We start from the raw sequence: 19,783 nt of genomic DNA, 5'->3' as shown, positions 1-19,783 counted from the left end.
CTTAGTTCTATACAATAAATAATCATGTCAAGGGATAAGGGGTAACAAAAGAGGGGGTATAGGCAACAGTTTGTCAATGGATGGGAGATAACTATGTACAGCATGCTAGGGAGGGACTTTCATTTGGAAATAGAAAGGCAGAGAAAGTGGAACTACAAAAAAGAAAAACGTGTAATCATTTAAAAGGGGATAAAAGACCAGGGAAGGGTAGGGTGCCAGGGAAGAGGAAGAGTCACAGTTAAAGTCATAGGCATTCATTTGTAATGTGCACTAGTAAAGGTAGATCAAATGTAAAGTTGTTTAGCTTTAAAAAGTTGAACATAGAGGACCTACAGAAGAAGTGCCAGGCAATATCAACCCTAGAAGAGGCATTTTTTCAGAAGGCAGCATATCAGACTTTGACACAATCTCCTTTGGAAGATCAATCAAGTGGACAGGCCAAGAGGTAGTATGGACAGAAGGCACCAGAGTCCATTATTGTAATAATTTAGTAATAGCATACAGTGGGCCTAGGTGGGTAGTGACTTCAGGAGAAGGTGTTGGTTTGTTAACACAGTGATGAAGTTATCTGGATGGTGTAGAAGATAGAGTTAAGTTACAAAAACATTTTTTGAGGTGTGCAAGAACATAGAGAGCAGACAAATTTGATAGGCTTAAGTCAGGAGAAGCACAGTATTTATGGAAGTGTACTTAATGATAATACACTGGAAATGTCAGAGCACTTGACTGGCAAACAGTTGGAACAAGGAACTTTTACAAGACATAGCTCTAGATGGTCAGGTTGTCAATACAAGTGTAGTGCAGGACTTTTTCAATGGAGAGAGAGGTGTATGCATCATGCAATATACTTCACTGATGATTAAAGAAAAGATTTGATGAGGTAAATTTGTAGATATTTTTGATCTGCTTGAAACTGATGGGGTACAGTAGATCATAGAGGATTGAAGGATCTAGCGGTAGCACTGGTGGCCTTGGGAAAGAGGTGAGTATCCAGGTATAGGGCTAGGTCTTAGGATAACCGAGTGCTTGGTTTTCTGTACTTTATAGCAATTATCATTGAAAAGAAGCTTCAACAGCTGCTGTACTGATTGGTGTATTTTATTACTATAAGGGAAGCCTGGATATTGATAGGTGGAAATTGCTGACTGTGGTATGATCAAGCATTCAGAAACTGAAAACAAATGACAAGTCATTGCATAGGGAAGTATGACATGCTGATGCATGGTCGGGTACCATCTCTTCTGGGATGAGTGCAGTAAATTATTGAGGGAGAGGTCAGGGAATATTATGGATAATTTTCAGTCAAGTTTATCAATTCAGTCGTTGGTTGGAAGTAGTGATAAGATTTGCAAAAATCTTCGGTCGAAACAGTGTAAAGAAGATCTTATGAAGAGAATACTGGATAAGGAGGTTAGGGCTGGAAGGGTTATGGGTCCATTTGTTTGGCCCCATGTGTCAAGTTTAGAGATCCCCCCTTAGATTTTAGTACTTAAGAACAGAATCAGAGTGAGCATTACTTGATTCACCACTTGTCATTCCAGGAGAAAAGTTCAGTTAATGATCATACTGAAAAAGCATAGGTGAAAGTTCAGAATGCATCACTGGATAATGCAGTGGAGATTATTAGATCATTTATAGACCCTTGGTAGGCTAAACTCGAGATTGAGGCAGCTTTTTATTTACTGCTTGTGGACGAGGCAGATTGGCCAAAGCTGGGGTTGTTTTTAGAAGGTACAGATTATTTTGACAAGGCCATGCCGATGGGTCATGTGGTATCTTGTCCTAATCTTGAAAGGTTTAGCACAGCAATGCAGCAGATTTGGAAACTGTGAGTAGAGGGACAAAAATTAGTTCATTATTTAGAAGATTGTTTTGTTAGCAGCTGTAAGAGAAGTAGGCATGGAAACTGACATATGGAGCTTTTTGAATTTTTATGAGGATTTAGATGTGCCCTTAGGGCATGAAACATTGGCGAAATCTGGAAAGTAAATTAATTTTGTAGGACTAATGATTGAGGGGCTAAGCATATGTTTTTTTTGTCTGCCAGAAGTGAAGCTTGTTAAATTGAGGGAGCAGTTTATCAGGTGGCTTGTTGCTTGTAAGCTGAGGGTGAAAGATGGCATGTAGGTATTGGGTTGTTGAATTTTGATTGCAGGACAATGGCACCACACTGGACTTTTTGCCAGCCAGTGGCTAACTTCCTGAAGGTAGGCAGTGATGCAGAAGTTATGCATTTGGTTGAAACATATTGTGTTTTAAAGGCATTGTTATGTGGCAAGATGGCTGGGTATTGGCAGATAACTTGGAATTGTTTACATACACATGTGGCTTTGACATTGAAGCCTGTTTTGGGCATAGGTGGTCTGCATTTCCTTGACCATATGATCAGTTGGATAGGCTAAGGTAGGACATTACCTTTTTGGAACTCATGCCAATCTGGGCTGTGGCAAAGCTATGGCATAGAGAGCTGGCAAATAGGGGAGTAGTTTTCTTTCCCAATAATACAGCTGTGGTGCAAATGTTAATTAAAAATCATTGAGAATGGAGGGGGGCAGAGCTGTTGTTAAAGAAACTGGTGCTGCAGTGCTTGAAAATTATATTGTCTATATGTGCTAAGCATATATCAGGTTTTTATATTTTTAGCTGATAGTCTTTCATGGTTTTAGTTTCACAAGTACCTGAGGAGGTACAGGAGGCTGGCAGTCTGCAGTGGGGTGGTTGGTTCAGGAATCTTGGGCTGCCTCCACTAAAAAAGCTTAAGATGGCCTTGTCACAGTGTTCACAGTTTGTTAGAGAACTTGTTCCTGGTGACAGAGTTTAATGGTCATGCTAGTGGCAAGGTATGCGATGCTTCAATCATTCAATCATAGTTAAATGAAGATGTTAAAACAGTAAAGGTTTACTTAATGGCCTTAGCTGCACTGGCCAGGTTCTCGGGCCTGGTAGATTGGACTAAGTACTGGTTAATTTTCAGAATGATGAAGGGTTGGGAAAGGATAAGAGGCTCTGGATAAGTGATTCCCATTGGGAATGATATTGTTTAGCATTAAAGTGCTGAAAGGCTATATAACATAGTGGTTGATGCTGTATCTTATGTTTTATGGGTTACTTTGCCAGTATTCTTTCATGTAGGTGGTTTATGAATTGATGAATTGTTGAGAATGGTTAGGTAGAATGATGTATGGATTACAGTGGAGGCTGTATTATTTAGATTAGATCTTCCAAGATAGATCAGTTTAGCAAAGGTCATTAGGTAATTTGAGCTAGGGAGAAAGAATTGTCATGTCCTGTTAATTGAGGGTTGTGATGGCAAGATTTAGTTAAACCAAGTAAGAAAGATTTGGTATTTCATTTAGATAGTGATAGAGTGGTTTTATTCAAACAATTTGATTTAGTATTGAAAAAGTCTTTACATAGTAAAGGAAAAAAGAACAGTAGATTTGCCTTGTATTCTTTTCATATAGGTAGGGTATCAGATTTAGCAGCAGAAGATAGGTCTATCAAACTAATAAAGATAGAGGGATGATGAAATTCTAATGCTTTTCAGTTTTATGTGAGGTAAATTGTAAATCTCATTTGTTTTTGTTTTGCAGTTCAAAGAAAGGGTCTAATTATTTCATCAAAATTCTAACTCCATGAATACTATTCATCGACTCCTATTCATAGGATTATATGACGTTGCTAGGCTATGGGCCCTGAGGCCCTTATAAGCCTAGCCAAGAATTTAGCCCATGTTCCAACAAGTCAGCACCCTATGCCACTGTCCAGCAGGGACATAGGTAGAATTCCTGGGGTGTATTTTCTGTTCCCCATCCAGTTATCCAGGTTGCGCTTAAAAAGGTTTAAAGAGGTACTCTGCTTTACATGAAGAGGTAGTCTATTCCACAAAATAGGGAGTCTCTGGGACACAAACCTATCCCGCCAATAAGTTCTATTGATGTCACAGACCAGGATGAGATCTCGCGTACAGGTTACTCACGTGGAGCTTGACTTGTAGATATCCAGCTGTCCCATCAGGGTGGGGTCTGAGATTGCTTTATATGCCAGACAGAGTCACCTCTGAGGAGTCTGTAGGAGACTGAGTAGAGGGGCGGGGCTTTTAGCCTATCTGTGTAGGGTAGATGTTTGAGGCCCTGGATTCTCTAGGTGAGGAATCTCTGTGGTCTCTCCAGTTGCTGCATGTGCTTTGTGAGGTACATGCTGAAAGGGGTATTGTATTTAATAATCGGTCTTATAAGGGAAGAATAAGGGATGTTATGACCACCTTGTTCCTAGATGAGATACTCTTACTAATGAGGTGGGCCATGTAGAATGCTATCCGTACAATGGAGGCAATATGGTGGTCAAAAGTCAGTTTGCTATCAACCTGTATTCCCAAGTCCCTCATGACTGATTGCGTGCTTAGTGCCTTATTATCAATGTGATAATTTGTGGGGACATCATCCTCCTCAAAAGGGATGATGATGCATTTTTTAGCATTCAGTTTGAGGCCTTATTTCTGGCACCAGTCATTTGTTTGGGTGAGACCTTCTTGGAGTATGTCCACATCACTAGGGGAATTGACAACAGCACCCAGCTTTCAATCATCTGCAAACTTGGTCAGCCATAGCCAACTAGATTTGGCCTGCACCTCTGTGAAGTATACACCAAACAGCAGAGGTCTCAAGACTGATCCCTGGGGTACACTGCTTGATACAGGTCTACTACTTGAGGTGGCTTCCTCTATTTTGACTAGGTTGATTCTATCAGTGAGCCAGTTTGCTACCCATCTGGTAACATATGGATTGATGCCTAGTTGAGAGAGTTTATCTATTATACCTGAGGGGGGAATAGTATCGAAGGCCTTGGCTAGGTCAAGGTAGGCAGTGTGCACCATCTTCCCCTCATCTATGGCCTTGGTGACTGTCTCAAAGAAGTCAAGCCAAATTTAAGAGGCATGACCTCCCCTTGACAAAACCAAACTGTGTGTAATCAAGTGTCTGGAGGTTGCCAATGTCCTTGTTAATGAGGTCCATGATAATCCCCTCCATGGCCTTGCAGATCAGGCTAGTTAGGATGATGGGTCTATAATTTCCTGGATCAGTGGATGCTCCACCTTTGTGCAAAGGGATGACAATAGCTGTCCTCCACTTGGCTGGGACGAAGCCGGTACTCAGGCTTTGGTTGAATAGGGTGCCTAATGGTGCTGTAAGTTCCTGCTGAGTTCATGTAGGATGCAGACTGGGATGTTATCAGGTCCCATGGAGGCTGTATTTTTTGCCTTTGAGAGGCCAGTGATGACTTGTTCCCTAGAGATAAGGGGAGGGGGCAGATACTGATGATGTCCTGTTTAACTTATGGGGGGGGGGGGCAGAGGAGTGAAGTTTTCACTGAACCTGTCTGCCAGCAGGTTGGCTATATCTACGACATTTCGGACAAATGTGAAGAAGGCCTTATGATTGTCTTTAGTAGATGTGGCCAGTTTGGACTCGAAGTTTGCTTTGGAGGATTTTTATTAGTGCTCTTATTTGCTTGTTCAGGCTAAGGAGAGATTGCTTCCAGTTAGGCACCTGCTCCTTCTTGGTCCTGGACAGCAATTTTTCCTTTTATAATAGAGTTTATTTATTGTAGATGTCCACCAGACAGGTTTAATCTTCCTTGAAAAGAAGGATTTCGCCCTGTCTGGTATTCCTGATTCCATGCAGTTATATAAATGCTCATACAGTACTTTGGTGTAAGTTTGGACATATGTACCAGTTTCTGTGGAGAGGGAGAGGGCTGTGAAGCTGTTTATACCTTCCCCCAGGAGGTTGTAATCAGCTTTGGAGAATTTTTTTTTTTGACCCAAGCTGGGGGGTGGGGGATTGGGGAGATGTTGACTTCAAGAATGACTGCTTTGTGGTCGGATTTTACCAGGAATGATGACACTGTAGGGATGCTGCAGTGGTTACTCATGCTGGTTAATACCAAGTCCAAGATATTTTCACCTCTTGTGAGGGTGTCAACTAACTGGTCCAAGGCATTTGCATTGATGAAATCAAGTAATCTCTGAGCATTTGTGTTTTGGCATGAGTATTTCTTCCAATCTATGGTTGGATAGTTAAAGTCACCCAGGATCAGGGTAAAGGGTTGAACTCGAAGAGGTCCAGATAGTTGGAGTGGGCATCCTAAGTCAGAGTTGGAGGCCTGTAGTTAACTATGATTTGAATAGGGGTCTTGTCAATTGTTAACTGTACCTGGAGTATTTCTGTGCATCATACTGTTTGACCAGCCTAGAGGTGTGTATACATTTTATATATATTGCAACTCCACCTCCTTTTGTTCAACTGCCCATGGCTTGGGGTCTGAATGAATGATAGGATTAGTAACCTGGTATGGCTGGGGTACAAGCCACAGTTCTGAACCAGGTTTCTGTGACTGCACAAATGTCAGCTTCTTCCAGGGTTAAGAATGCCTGCAATGAGTGCAGTTTCATGTTTAGACTCCTAGCATTTAGCAGCATGACCTTTAATTTATGTTTTGATGACATTTTTATGTTGGTAGTTTTGACCTCATGGCATTGCCTAAAAAAGGCACTATGGGGTGGCAAGAGCCTTTGCCAGGAGCCTGAAGCTCAAGGGAGACAGATGCAGCCCATCTCTGGCAAAGGATCATGGCTTTTCAGTCATGTCATCCCAGGCTGTCAGGTACTGGATCCCCTTTGAATGACACCAGAACTAAGCCATTTTCTGTTTTTATTGAGGCACCATTCTGGGTGACAGTAGAATGCCGCTTAAGGCTAGGGACATACCTGCCTGGGAGACATACTCAGCGGGCTCAATCATGTCTCTCTTCATATAGTCCAGGGAGGTACATCTCAAGTCATTCACTCCAACATACCTTATTCAGCAACTACCCTTTTATTGAACACACCAATCAGCAAACATTTTCCCAGGTAACTAATTTAGTATGCCAACATACTGAGCAATGCACACTGCAGTATAACAAACCCATCAAAGTGGGGGGCTATGCCCCCCACACAGCCCCTACTTATATATACCAACTTCGAGATCACACTACAGTGGGGAAAAAAGCAATTTTCAACATGTTGGCCAACTAACTCAGTGCCCTGGGAAAAAAATTTCCCTTTTCTGAATGTTCAATAAAAGGATGCTCACTGAATATGGGGTCAATGAATAGGTATTCAAAGAACTGGAGTTTCAATGAACTAATATAGACCCCAAAGAAGTGTAATCATTGTGTCATTCTTATGTGTACTGGACAGTGAACAGAGCTGTGATCAAGTCCCATGAAGAATTATTAGTGTTGGATCCAGGTGTGTGGGAAGTTTATTGGTTAGGGAGTTGAGTTTTATGCAGGAAACAGTTACCTTTATTGGAGAAGACACTAAAATGGCTGGGTACACTAGACATAATCTTGATTCATTTGGCAAGGGAGTGATTCAGGTCATGTCCCTAAGTATAATTTATTATCCATGATTGTGCATGACTTGACAGCCATTCAGTATATCTGTTCTAAGGCAGTTGTGGCCTGGTCAGTGATGGTACCACTTTTGGTGTGGAGAACTGCATTAAGATGGAAAGCATTGGAAGCATTACATAGGTTTATTATTCATAGGTTATTTTGGGTGGCTAATGCCATTGGTGTTGTTGCATTCGATTATTGGGATCTGTATGACAGAGACCTGGTTGGTAACAAGGAAGATGGGATATATTTAAGTGACCTGGAATTAGATCTTTTTAATGTAAATTCAGCACTGTCAATGAAACTATAGAGTTGACTGTTAAAGAATAATATGTCAAGTTTATTTGAATGAGGAGGGGGGAGGAACAATCTATGGCATAATGGTTAAGTTCTATGCCTCTTATCTACAAGGTACCAGGTTTTGTCCTGACCTCCAGCCAATGCCTGTTTTGACTTTGAATACTCTCCCTATGTCTCTATGGAGTTCCTCCCACCTCTTAAAAACATGCTGAGTATTTACATCTCAAACTCACTAAAGAATGAAGCTGTGAGCAACAGCATAGATCTACATGGTGCCCTATGGGGGAAGTGTTGTATAGAACAACCACTATGGGCATCTAATGTGGTGCACAGTATTCTTAAGATAGGCATATACAAATCACAGACTGAGTGCCATGGCAGGCCTAGCCATTTATTGGTGTAAAATATGGTTCTAGGTGATTCAGTGATGTGGTGATGTTGACTAATGTCATCAAAGTTATTTACTGGTGACAAGTGAGTTGAGGACCCTGCCTACTCTGACCTAAGCCAGGAACCCATGCTAACTGTGGGAGGGGTGTATGTGCACCTATTGGCCAGTATGTTCCTGCCATAAAGCCCAGCAGCCCTAAATCAATAAGCTACTGGCTGCTGTCTACTTGACCACCTTGAGTTAGCCGAGATAGCTCTGTTGAGCAAAAGCTGGGCATAAAACCAAACATGAACTAAGACTTTCTACACTCAATGTAGGCTCACTGATAATGGTATGCAAGAGGCTGGACATCCTATGCATCCAAGAGACAACATGGAAGAGCATTGCAGCAAAGCAACTTGGCTTGAGATTCAGAGTCTACTACTCAGGATTAAGACAGGCTAGAAATAGTGTGGAAATTGTGGTGAGGGACTGCCCCAAAAGGCAGTGTGGAATGTCATCAGAATCAGTGGCAGACTCATGGCAATCAGACTCCAGCCTAATGACAGGGCAGTATTCATAATCTCAGCGTATGCCCGATAAAAGGGTTGAGGTAGTGAAGAAAAGAGTGCATTCAGATAGGAGTTGCAGGACCTACTAGATACTGCAGAACAACATGAATTAGTATTGATAATGAGTGATTTGAATGCACATATTGGGACTGAGAACAGGATACGAGGACTGTCTGGGTCCACATGGGTGAGGGAATGGGAATAAAGAAAGAGAGGCCATTCTAGACTTCTGTCTGGAAAATGACTTGAAAGTAGCCAACACATGTTTCAGAAAAAGAGGCAGTCACAAGACACAATGGACTTCCTCCAAGTAAGGAAAGGGCATCGAGGTAGAATCAGTGATGCAAAAATCATCCCCAGTGAAGCAGTCAGCCCACAGTATAAAGCACTGATTACAGCAATCACCTGTAAGCTGTCATCAGAAAAAGCTTTAAGGTCAACAGAGACCAGGCTGAAGACCTGGAAGTTGATAGAAGAGAAAGCACAACAGTTCAAGGCTCTAGCACCCCAAAGAGGAAATAGGGGGAGTTGAAAAAGAATGGCAGCACCTCAAAACAGCATGTCTGAGAACTACAGAACAGATATGCAACCAAGCCAGGCATGGAAATAAGGTACATACTAAAGCTGGTGGTGGAATGCAGAAGTCCAGGAAGTTATCAAAAGAAAGGAGTGCATGAAAAAGTGACAAATAGAAAATATGGACCAGGCTGGGAAGGAATACAGGTTGGCTAACAATGAGGCTAAGAAAGGAGCTGCAATACCAAAGAACAGGGCGACACTCTACCAACTTCTGGAAAGTGAGTCAGTAGTTGGGTTGGCATAAAAACATTATATCAGGTTGCAAGACAAAGACAGAAAGATAAAGAAGATAGTCAGACACCCTTCATAAGGGATGCTGGCAACAACCTGCTCACCATTCCAGAGGACATCAAAGACAGTTGGAATGAGTACTTTCAGCAGCTTCTGAATGATGAAAACACCACAGAAGCTGTACTGCCCCAGACACAGATTATGATGCAATAAGGGGAGAAGTCAGTGAAAGCAGCAGGTTCCTATGAAGTTGCAGCAGCTATTATAAAGATGCTGGGTTAGAAAAAGAGAAATGGCTCCTGAGGGCGCTCATAGCAGTGTAGAGAGAAAGGTGAATTCCAGATGACTGGAGAATAAGTATACTAGTGCCATGCTCAAAAACAAAGAGGGCATTCACAACTGTGGGCAGTAGAGAGATATCAAATTCCTGTTGCATTGCATGAAAGTTCTGGAGAGTGTGTTAGAGAAATGAATATGCAGAGTAGTAGAAATTATGATGGGAGATGAGCAGTTTGGATTCAAATCAGGATCCAGTGTCTGCAGTGAGACAGATTGTTTACAAAAAGCTAGAGATGAGGAAAGACACCAACTGAGCATTCCTAGACTCGAAGAAAGCATATGACATGGTCCCCAGAAAAATTATTTGGACAGTCTTGTGTTGGTTTGAAGTCCCAGAAACTGGTAGAATTTGTGTAGGCTATGTACAAGGACCCAATGACTCAAGTACAAACAGTGTTCTGTCTCCAGAGTAGTTCCCAGTGAAAATGGGTGTACATCAGGGTTCAGCTCTGAGGCCATTGTTGCTTATAGTGGTGATGGATTGCATTAGCAAATGGATCAGAAGGGAGAGAACAAAAACTTGCTGTATGCAGGCAATGTGGGATTACTGGCAGACTTTGAGCAAGAACCTCAGCAAAGAATAGGGGAATGGAATGAAAAACTGAAGGTACATAGGATGAAAATGTGTACAGATAAGACAGTGGTAATGGCAGGAAATTGGAGAAATCAGAAGAAGCTGAGAACTGAGATAGAAGGGAAAATAGTGGAACAGGTTAACAGCTTCAAGTATCTGGGAGGGATGATTGAGGAGAAGGGAAGTCTGAATGAAGAAGTCAAAGCTAGAATCAGATGGGCTGCAGCCAAGTGGGATAGAGTGTCCAGTGTCGTGTATGACAGAAGAATGCCAAAGAAGCTGAATGGTAAGGTGTACAAAACTGTGGTGCAACCAGTACTACTGTATGGTACAGAAACCTGGGCAGTAAATGCAGAGCAGATGAGGAAGCTAGAGGTGATGGAAATGAAGTGCCTGAGATGGGTGGTAGGATGCACACTGTAGGACAGATGAAGAAATGAGAACATAAGAGCAGAAGACAAAGTAACTCCAACTGCAGAAAAGATCAGAGAGAACAGAATACTGTGGTTTGGGCACATGTGAAGAAAAACAGAAGACAATCTGCTGAAGATGATTTGGGATAGACAGGAAGAAGGCAAGAGGAAATGAGTGGATCCAGCAAAGAAATTGATGGATTGTGGAGAGAAGATTTGCAAACAGTTAGGCATGAGTATCGAAGAAAGCAGTTGATTAGCACTGAATCACAAGAGATGGGGACAGTTGACATCACACTCCAACCTCACAGAAAAAATGGGAAAAAAGTATTGATGATGGTGAATCTATAGGCACAGACTGGACAGTGGATTGGAAATGCCTTCTGTATGGAGGCAGCTTCTTTGCCCCCTTTTCTCTTTGGAATATAGATGAGGTGAGAGGTTAAGATGCTGCCCTAAGAAAAAAATGTACAGAAGTGAGCAGTTTGAATTTCACAGTGCCTGATAAGTTGTGAAAAGTGAGTAAAGTTAACACACGCGTATCTCTCAACTGCCCCTCTTTTGGAGGAACATTTCTATCTTCATGTCTGGTTTACCCTTGTGCAGGATGTTTTCAGAGCTTGATTTATTCTTCCACACAACTTCATGATATCTCCCTCATCACACATGATTTTTAAAGCTGTTTGTACACAGAAAACCATACTATACAACAAATGTACTAGTGCCACTAATAATTTAAAGAAAGAGTGCACACATCTTACATCTCCCTTTTACAGAAGAAAAAATAAATGACCTTGTGTAATTGAAATGGTTGAATTTTGTAAAACAGTTCATTAATGTCTACAAATTTTACACTGTCTCTTTGATAATGTCCTTAGATTTTTCCATCATTTTTGTCACTCTCTGTTTTTAAACGTGTTTCTGAGTAGTATCCAACATTCTTACTGGAAGCAGGGGCTTTATGTGTTATTCGGTATTCAAATTTTATGTTAATTAGATATGCAGACTTTTAGATGGATGTACCGAGTTTTCAAGTTTTGTTTTTCCAATTTTCATTGTCTACAGATTGAGAGATATGTTTTCTTGGGTCTGTATTTTTTCTGTGGCTTTGCTATTTTCAGCACTGTGGTGGAAAGTTACGGGTTGAGTTCAGGTAAGTGTGCGATTGTGTGGACGTTAGGGTTAGGGCTGGGTATGTGAGTTAGGGTCAGGGCCCAGGTGAGGTGAGTGTGCGATAGTGATAAACATTAGGGTTAGGGTGGGGTATGTGAGTTAGGGTTAGGGCATGGGTGAGGTGACTGTGCGATAGTGATTGATTTTAGGATTAGGGTTTGGCTTAAGGATAGTGGATAGATAGTACTGTATGTACAGTTTAGTGTAGGGTTAGATGTAGGATTTTAAGTGTATGTGTGTGGATTGCTGTTTTTTTGGTGTGCTTGTGTTGTGTGTGTGTTTCTCGGAACAGTGAATTTTTTCCCAGGGAAAAAATTTGCTGTTCTGAGCTTTCGATGTTTGTAGATTTCATGGTTAGAAGTTCGAGGTTGTTGTATTCGATGATGTGCTGTTTTTAGAACTGATATAGACCCGTTTTCTTATCCTGTGATAATGGTGTAAATACAGTTCATGCTTTATATGATGTTCATCCATTTTTCCAATTGTTTAATGGATGTGTAAGTCATTTTATTATTGATGTTTCTTGGTTTGCTTCATGTAATAAATGGTCATAATGCAAATTTGATGTGTTCAGTATTTGGCTGGGAATCAGGGACAAATCTGTTTTTATGACAAAAGGGTGTTGCAAATGTAATGCGGGAATAGTTTTTTTTTTTACTTCAGAGGTGTTTGCCCTTCCTCACTTTTGTTAGCATATTTAAGTAAAAAAGGTATATGGGCTAATCCTTCTCAAAAGGGGAGGTGTGCAGATTTTTGTTGATTTGTCAATGAAAGTAACTTCCAGTTTGTGATAGAGGTTTCATTAAAAGTGGCATCAATAAAATGTCAGTTCTCCTTCTCTCAAATACCTTTTATTTACTACTCTACCCTACTTTTGTTCATTGGCTTGTGTTTGTTTATGTAATTATTTTATTAGTTATTTGGGGAATTTCCTAACTTTTCAAAAGCTGGTTCTAGGACCCATTCTGATTTGCCTTAATAAAATGTACATTCTTCCAGCAGGTGCTGTCTTGACAAAACATAATGTTAGTACCCTTTACAGAAAACTATATTTGCATTTGGTTCTTTGTAATTCAGCCTGTTACATTTTAATAGTTAGACCTTCCTGTTGATATACTGTTTGCCTGCCTTCAATCACACCTGTTATGGTCACGGGTCTCCTGGTTATCACTGCTGATGTCAAGTAGAGTCTGTTTTTAGCTTCCTTTGTGATCCTTAATGGAAAAACCTTAAGATCTGTTATTCATTTCAACACCATTATAATGCCCTCACTCTGTGCTGCATTGAACAAATGTGATACTGCGAGAAACACAATTATATTTTACTGCCAGAAAGTACCACCTCGTTTGGCTATCAAGCAGCAGAAAAATTATAGTGATAATTCAGCAAAAGAAATCACTGTATAGATATGCCATTCATATATTTTAAACTGTATATACAAGGTGAGTGGACAACTAAAGAAAAGGACAAGCAAAATTAAAGTTAGTGTGTTCTTACATATGTATCAATAGAACTGAGAGCTTCTGTTAAGCTTTGTACAAAGTTTAATAATGCGTTAAATATTACACCAGCTAATTTTTTGAAGGAGAGGAGGCAATGGATGTTAATTGTTTTAATTATACTGACAAAGATTAACTACTGAATGCCTTGTACACTTTCTGCAACTGATAAAAAAGAATGCTTCAGCATTTCACCAGTATGTTTCTGGCTAATTGCATTATACAATAACAGAATCAGAATTGAAAGCATTGCATAGTGCTTTGTATGGCATACATTAGAAACAAAAGTAGCAAGGCCACGTTAAGTGAAGCAGAGGCAATGAGTTGTACCTGTTATAAGAAAAACAGCTGCTCTCTTCAGTCCAGCAAACTAGCAAGCAGTTACCTTGGTAACAACAAATCAGAACTGCTTATTTAGGAAAGTGGAAAATGCAGACAGTATAAGATGAATATTACTTCAAGAGGAGATGCAAACTCAAAGACGTTCCTTGGGGATTCCTGCCCAGACTGCTACTATTCTGTTTTAATTATCAGTTTGGAAACTGCTTCTGTTCTTGGGAAACAAAGCCAGCTAGGGCTAAGAAGCTCTATGGGTATGCAAATAATCTTTAGGAAGGTTTGAACATGCTGAGTGATTGATCTATATCCTGGAAATTTGATTCAGCACAGACAAATGTATGAGAGACTAAGGAAAGAAAACCGAAGGAGGGCATTACAAGCTGGCTTGGACTGATGTTACTGCACTAAGGGGGTTGGAGAGTTATAAAAAAAAAAATTGCAGTGCATCATAGATGACATGCTGCCGCAGCAGATCTTTCCAACAAACACATGGGGCTATAGTTGTGCTTTCAAAAAAATGTCAGCATGTCCTGTCCCATATTTCAGCTCAAAAATGCTGGGAACCTGCTATGGCAGTTTAGAGTATGAACAGGGAATGTGTCAACAGCCAGAAAAAACTATTTCCCTTTAACATATTCATGCTGAAATATAAAATTTAAGACAATGTAGTACCTCATTTTTTTATATTCAGCTGTCAGTACTGAACAAATAAGCATAGCTTAAGAAACTTGTAGACACGCCTTTATCTCTGCATCATAAGAGATATACAGGCTTCAGAAAAAGTTTCAGCACGGTAGCTTATGATTGCACAGACACAAAGGTCTTTAATAAGGCATTCAATCAATCAATCCAGACCCTAATGGCAACGTACATATGTTGATGGTATTAGTACACATCAAATTAGAAAAAGTCTAAAATATAACTGTGTTTTGAAGCTGTCAGGATGTATTCATCTTTGGTTAAAATACAGTACATGTACTGTAGCAGACCTTGAAGTTCAGTGCTTACAGATTAAGATAAATGCCCACAGAAAATTATGAAAAAGGCTAATGAACACCGTGCCAGCATATAGAATGGCTGTGAAGTTAGTGAATTCTGCAATTTTAACCTGCACAACTGATAATTTCAACAACATATAATTAGGTGCTGTGAAGTGTAATTTATTTTACATAGAGCACAGCATATTCTTTTATGCCTTTCACTGTTCCATGAAGATTCCAAGTGAAAATATTTTAGAGGTGACTTCTACAGCCAAGGTATGTGAAAGTATGTCTGCATGACATGGCCCTTTTACAGGTGCAGCTTCCCACTTGGAGGGGGTGCAGGGGGACTTGCCCCTTTGCATAAAGTGTTATTTCTTGTTTTGTTTTTTTCTGATTTCTTTACTGTTGACCACTTGTGGTCAGTGTAGTATATGACAAAGCAGTGGGTCAGCAATTTTGTCAAACAAATAGCTAGCTAGATAGAGAAATACAATTACCTAATGAAAATGTGAACGCTCACATGAGCAAACAAAAAATATCTAAAAGGATTAATGCACAAAACAAAACTAAAACAATGCTTTATGCATGGGGCAAGTCCTCCCTGCCCCTGCCACAACCCCTGCTAATTATATATTCCAACTCTTCGATTACATAACAGTCAAGAGGGAAAAAATTCCCAGTCCTCACTTATTATACAGCAATGTCATACACACAGCAAACAGCATTAAACCAGTAAACCAAGGAAGAAGGAACATTCACTCTTTAAACTGTTTAATATCCAGAATTGTAGCTTTAGATATATTCACTCTTTAAACTGTTTAACATCAGGAATTCTAGCTTTAGATATATGTTCACTCTTTAAACTGTTTAATATCAGGAATTCTAGCTTTAGATATATTCACTCTTTAAACTGTGTGTGTGTGTATGTGTGTGTGTGTGTGTGTGTGTGTGTGTGTGTGTGTGTGTGTGTGTGTGTGTGTGTGTGTGTGTGTGTGTGTGTGTCATATATGGAGCATATATCAAAACTCATACAAGTATATTGTAAAAGCAGATCTATTATAGAAATAATAATATTATTGGTTTGGCATTTTATGTTAGAATTATCAGATGGTAGATCTTCAGTTCTGGATATATCTTGAAAATGTGCAATGTGTACTACGCTGAATCAGCAGTTGCATAGGAATGCATTGCAAAGGGTTACCTTGGCTTATCTCACAGTCCTTTCATAAGGCGGGAACATGTGTATTCATGCCAAGTAAGAAGGTTCATCAGCTTCATGTTGCAGGTATGGCCATGCTGGGGATAGATGTATGAAAGCAGGAACAGGTGGCAGTGATGAAACTTACATTGGAATATTTTCTTTATTAGAGGACTGTTTTATTTATTTCAGGGACTCAGCACTGACATATTATACCTCCATCAGTGTCAGCAAAGAGAATGCTGATACTGGAAGTCTATACGTACTCAGTGTTCCTGTAAATGGATCTGGATGGGTAGAATCCTACAGTGAATAGACACTGACTTTATTTTCTTTAACTAGGAAAAATGTTCTTGTGGTTCCACAACTTTCTAATTTCATAATTTTCACTGTCACTAGGGTATTACTGGCATAGAGGGCTCACACCCCAGTACCGCTCTAAAGAAATCTTATGAGTGTAAGAAAAAGGGGTGGAAGAATGGGAAAGTATGTTCATGTTAATTAGATGAAAAATAAACAGATTGCCACCGTTTTCGGTACTGCAGAAACTCTGAGACCATTTTGTGACGAAGACCAGAACATAGCAGCATTCCTATGTGACTAACATCAAACTTCGTATGCAAATGTAATGCCACCTTGATACTGCAGTGATCTTGTCTCCACATGAACACAGCTGGTGCTCCAGTCCTTGTCATGGAGCAGAATCACTCAGTAACATCAGCTGCATATGCTGTACATCAGCCTGTACAGGAAAACCTCCTACTGCTTCTGACAACTACTTTTCTAAATGAAATGTGCAAAAATATGTGGCAATTATACATGCTTTCAATTTAATATAGAAATGGAAAAGGACTTTTAAAAGTCATATCAGATGACCTAAAAGTAAATAGATGACATAATAAAGCAGAAAAAAAATGAAATACTGAGATGCATAACACAGATATCTTCAGTGTTAAGTGAGAAGTCATTTGCTATATACATATAGTTACAATTACCCAGGTATTAGCATCGATTCTCAAGTATTGTGAGTACTTTATAAAGTTTGCTTACATGCAAGTATATTTCAGGCTAAATATAATACTTAAAACAGCAAATGAAATGGTTTATGACTTGCAGAAAATCCCAAGATGTGTTCAGTATACAATAAATAAATAAATTAATAATGTATGCAGAATATTTGCCCTTCAAGAAAGTAGAAAAAAGGTAGACCGCTACAATAATTTTAAAAGTGTCTAGCATAAATTGCGAGTTGTATAGCAAAGATGAGAAAAAAGCTGAGTTAGAACCACAGAGCCCAACGTGGTAAATGACCAAATCCCTCAACGCTGTGTACTGTACAGGACAGTAATACAAGAAATGCTAGAAAGTTGTCTGCTGTTTGTCTCAAATTTGTACCTTGTCCAGTAGACTTTATGGGTTCAGATGTTATTTTCTATTTTTGGATTTCTGTCTTACTTTAGAGCAGGAGATACCCTGTTTGTTAGCCACAGAAACAATGTCATTAAATGTATAGCTTCACTAGCGGCTACCACAAGTAGACATTCAACATGAATATGTACTAGTATTTGAGGAATTATTTATAAATGAAAGAAATCAACCCTCTGATCTGAGATAGACATTTGCAACCAAGTGGTCTACAATATATTATATCTCAAAATAAAATTTATTGTATTAGTTGGGCTAGTTTGGGCGGCCACGGTGGTGCAGTGGTTAGCATTGTCGCTTCACAGCAAGAGGTTCTCCAGTTTGATCCTTGGCTGGGGTGCCTTCTGTGTGGAGTCTGCATGTCCTCCCTACGGTCGCATGGGTTTCCTCTGGGTGCTCCGGTTTCCTCCCACATCCCAAAGACATGCTGCAGGTGGATTGGACACACTAAATTGGCCCTAGATGTGTGTGTGCGTGTGTGTGTGCCTTCTGTGGAAGGTTGGGCACCGGGTGGCAACTTGACACTGTAAAACTCCACTGCCAATCATGAGCAGACAGGTGATCTGCTGTGGTGACCCCTAATCAGGAAAAGCCGAAAGAAGAAGTTGGGCTAGTTTAAAGAATATTTATGTTGTTATTCCTGCACTGAATCACTAAATCAAAGACAAATTTAGGATTTTTTCATCACTTTAAACTATTTATGTTCTGAAAAGTAAGCTTGCTATATGGCAGGCTAAGAAGTTGGTTTTGCTCGGTGAGCACACAACACCTATGCAATATTGTAGAAATGCTTATTACAGAAGGCATTTTCCTTGACAAACCTATGCAAATATCCGGTGTAAATCATTTTATAAAACTTTCACTCCTGCAAAACTACTCCGTAGTTCTAGTTGTTTTGCATTTATGATAATCATTTTATTTTATTTTTATTACTTTTTTGCAGTACCTTTATTAAATTATCAATTAAGACATAGGCACACATGCAGTAATAGAAAAGAAAACAAATTATATAAACATTTTTTCTTTGTTAACTTATTAGTCTGGTGACCTGTTTTCCAGAAGAGCCAAACTAGTAGTTATATTAACAGGGGATGTTGGGCCAGAGCATATAACCTCAATAGATGAATGTGGTTTAGAAAAAGATACCTTGAAAAACATTAATGGAAGTCAGTGAACCCTTGGAAGATCAGGCAGTATATGAGAGATGTGATATGCAGTTCAGTAAGGAGGGGATATCAAAATAATGCAAATGACACTGGTGAATAAGGGTCATGTAATGTGCGCACACACTCTGGCAGTTGTCAGGAAGCTCTGAATGGTATACCAATGATTGCAGAAAAATGATTTCAAACTTATGCCCAAAATGATTATAGATGAGGACAATCCTTTATACAGCAAAAAAAACCTGTAAGTTACCACTGACATTTGTCAAAAGCTGAGCAAATCATAGATAGAAAATATTGTGTGCTTTTATACATGTTGGCAACAACAGTTACTGTGATGTGACTTTTGAGACTAGTTGCTGCAGATCATTTCATGAGTCAATGGGATTTAGACAACTTTTGTCTTCCTTGGTCTCAATATCATATTAATGGCGCTAAATATGACTATTAAATAGAGACAGATTGTTCAGTTTCACATTGCTGAATCAGACAAAGCAATACTTTTTGAATTTTTTTCAATCTGTATATGACATTAAAAATGTATGACAAATGAAATCTTTGAAATTGGGCATGGGAAAAATGGGTTAATTTGAGACTCAATGAAGGGAAGATTGTTCATATTCTAAGTGTAGTGAATGTACAGGGATAACATTCTGATGTTATTTTATGTATAAAGGACAGACAAAAACTTTTTTATGAATCTACATTTCACTTGATTTAACAGTGTGGTTGTTGTCTTTCAGCTTTTCCCAGTTAGGGGTTGCCACAGCGGAACTCAAGTCTGCTAATGATTGGCAGTAGATTTTCATGAAGGCCAAGGTAACAACTCGACGTTAAACTTTCAACGAAGGCAGGCCCATTTACGCATGTCTTTCGAACGCCCACCCAACCGCGGGGAGAACATGCAGACTCCACACAGAAGGCACTCCCTGCACTCCAGGCCAGAATCGAACGGGAGAACCTCTTGCTGTGAGGCAACAACGCTACCGCTGCACCACCGTGGAAGTCACTTGATTTAACAGTGTAATGAAAGAAAATGCACTTGCTGTGGGTTAATGGTACATAATAGTAAAAGTGTGAAAAATACGTATGAAATGTAATACTATATGTCATTTTTGGTTTGATTGTTCTCATATTAAAGTTATAGAGCAGCAAATATTATAGGTTCATAGGTTCATAGGT

The sequence above is a fragment of the Protopterus annectens genome, chromosome 12.part0 (assembly GCF_019279795.1).
Source record: "Protopterus annectens isolate FY-2018-M chromosome 12.part0, PAN1.0, whole genome shotgun sequence".
NCBI lineage: Eukaryota > Metazoa > Chordata > Ceratodontiformes > Protopteridae > Protopterus > Protopterus annectens.
This window is presented reverse-complemented; position numbering follows the sequence as displayed.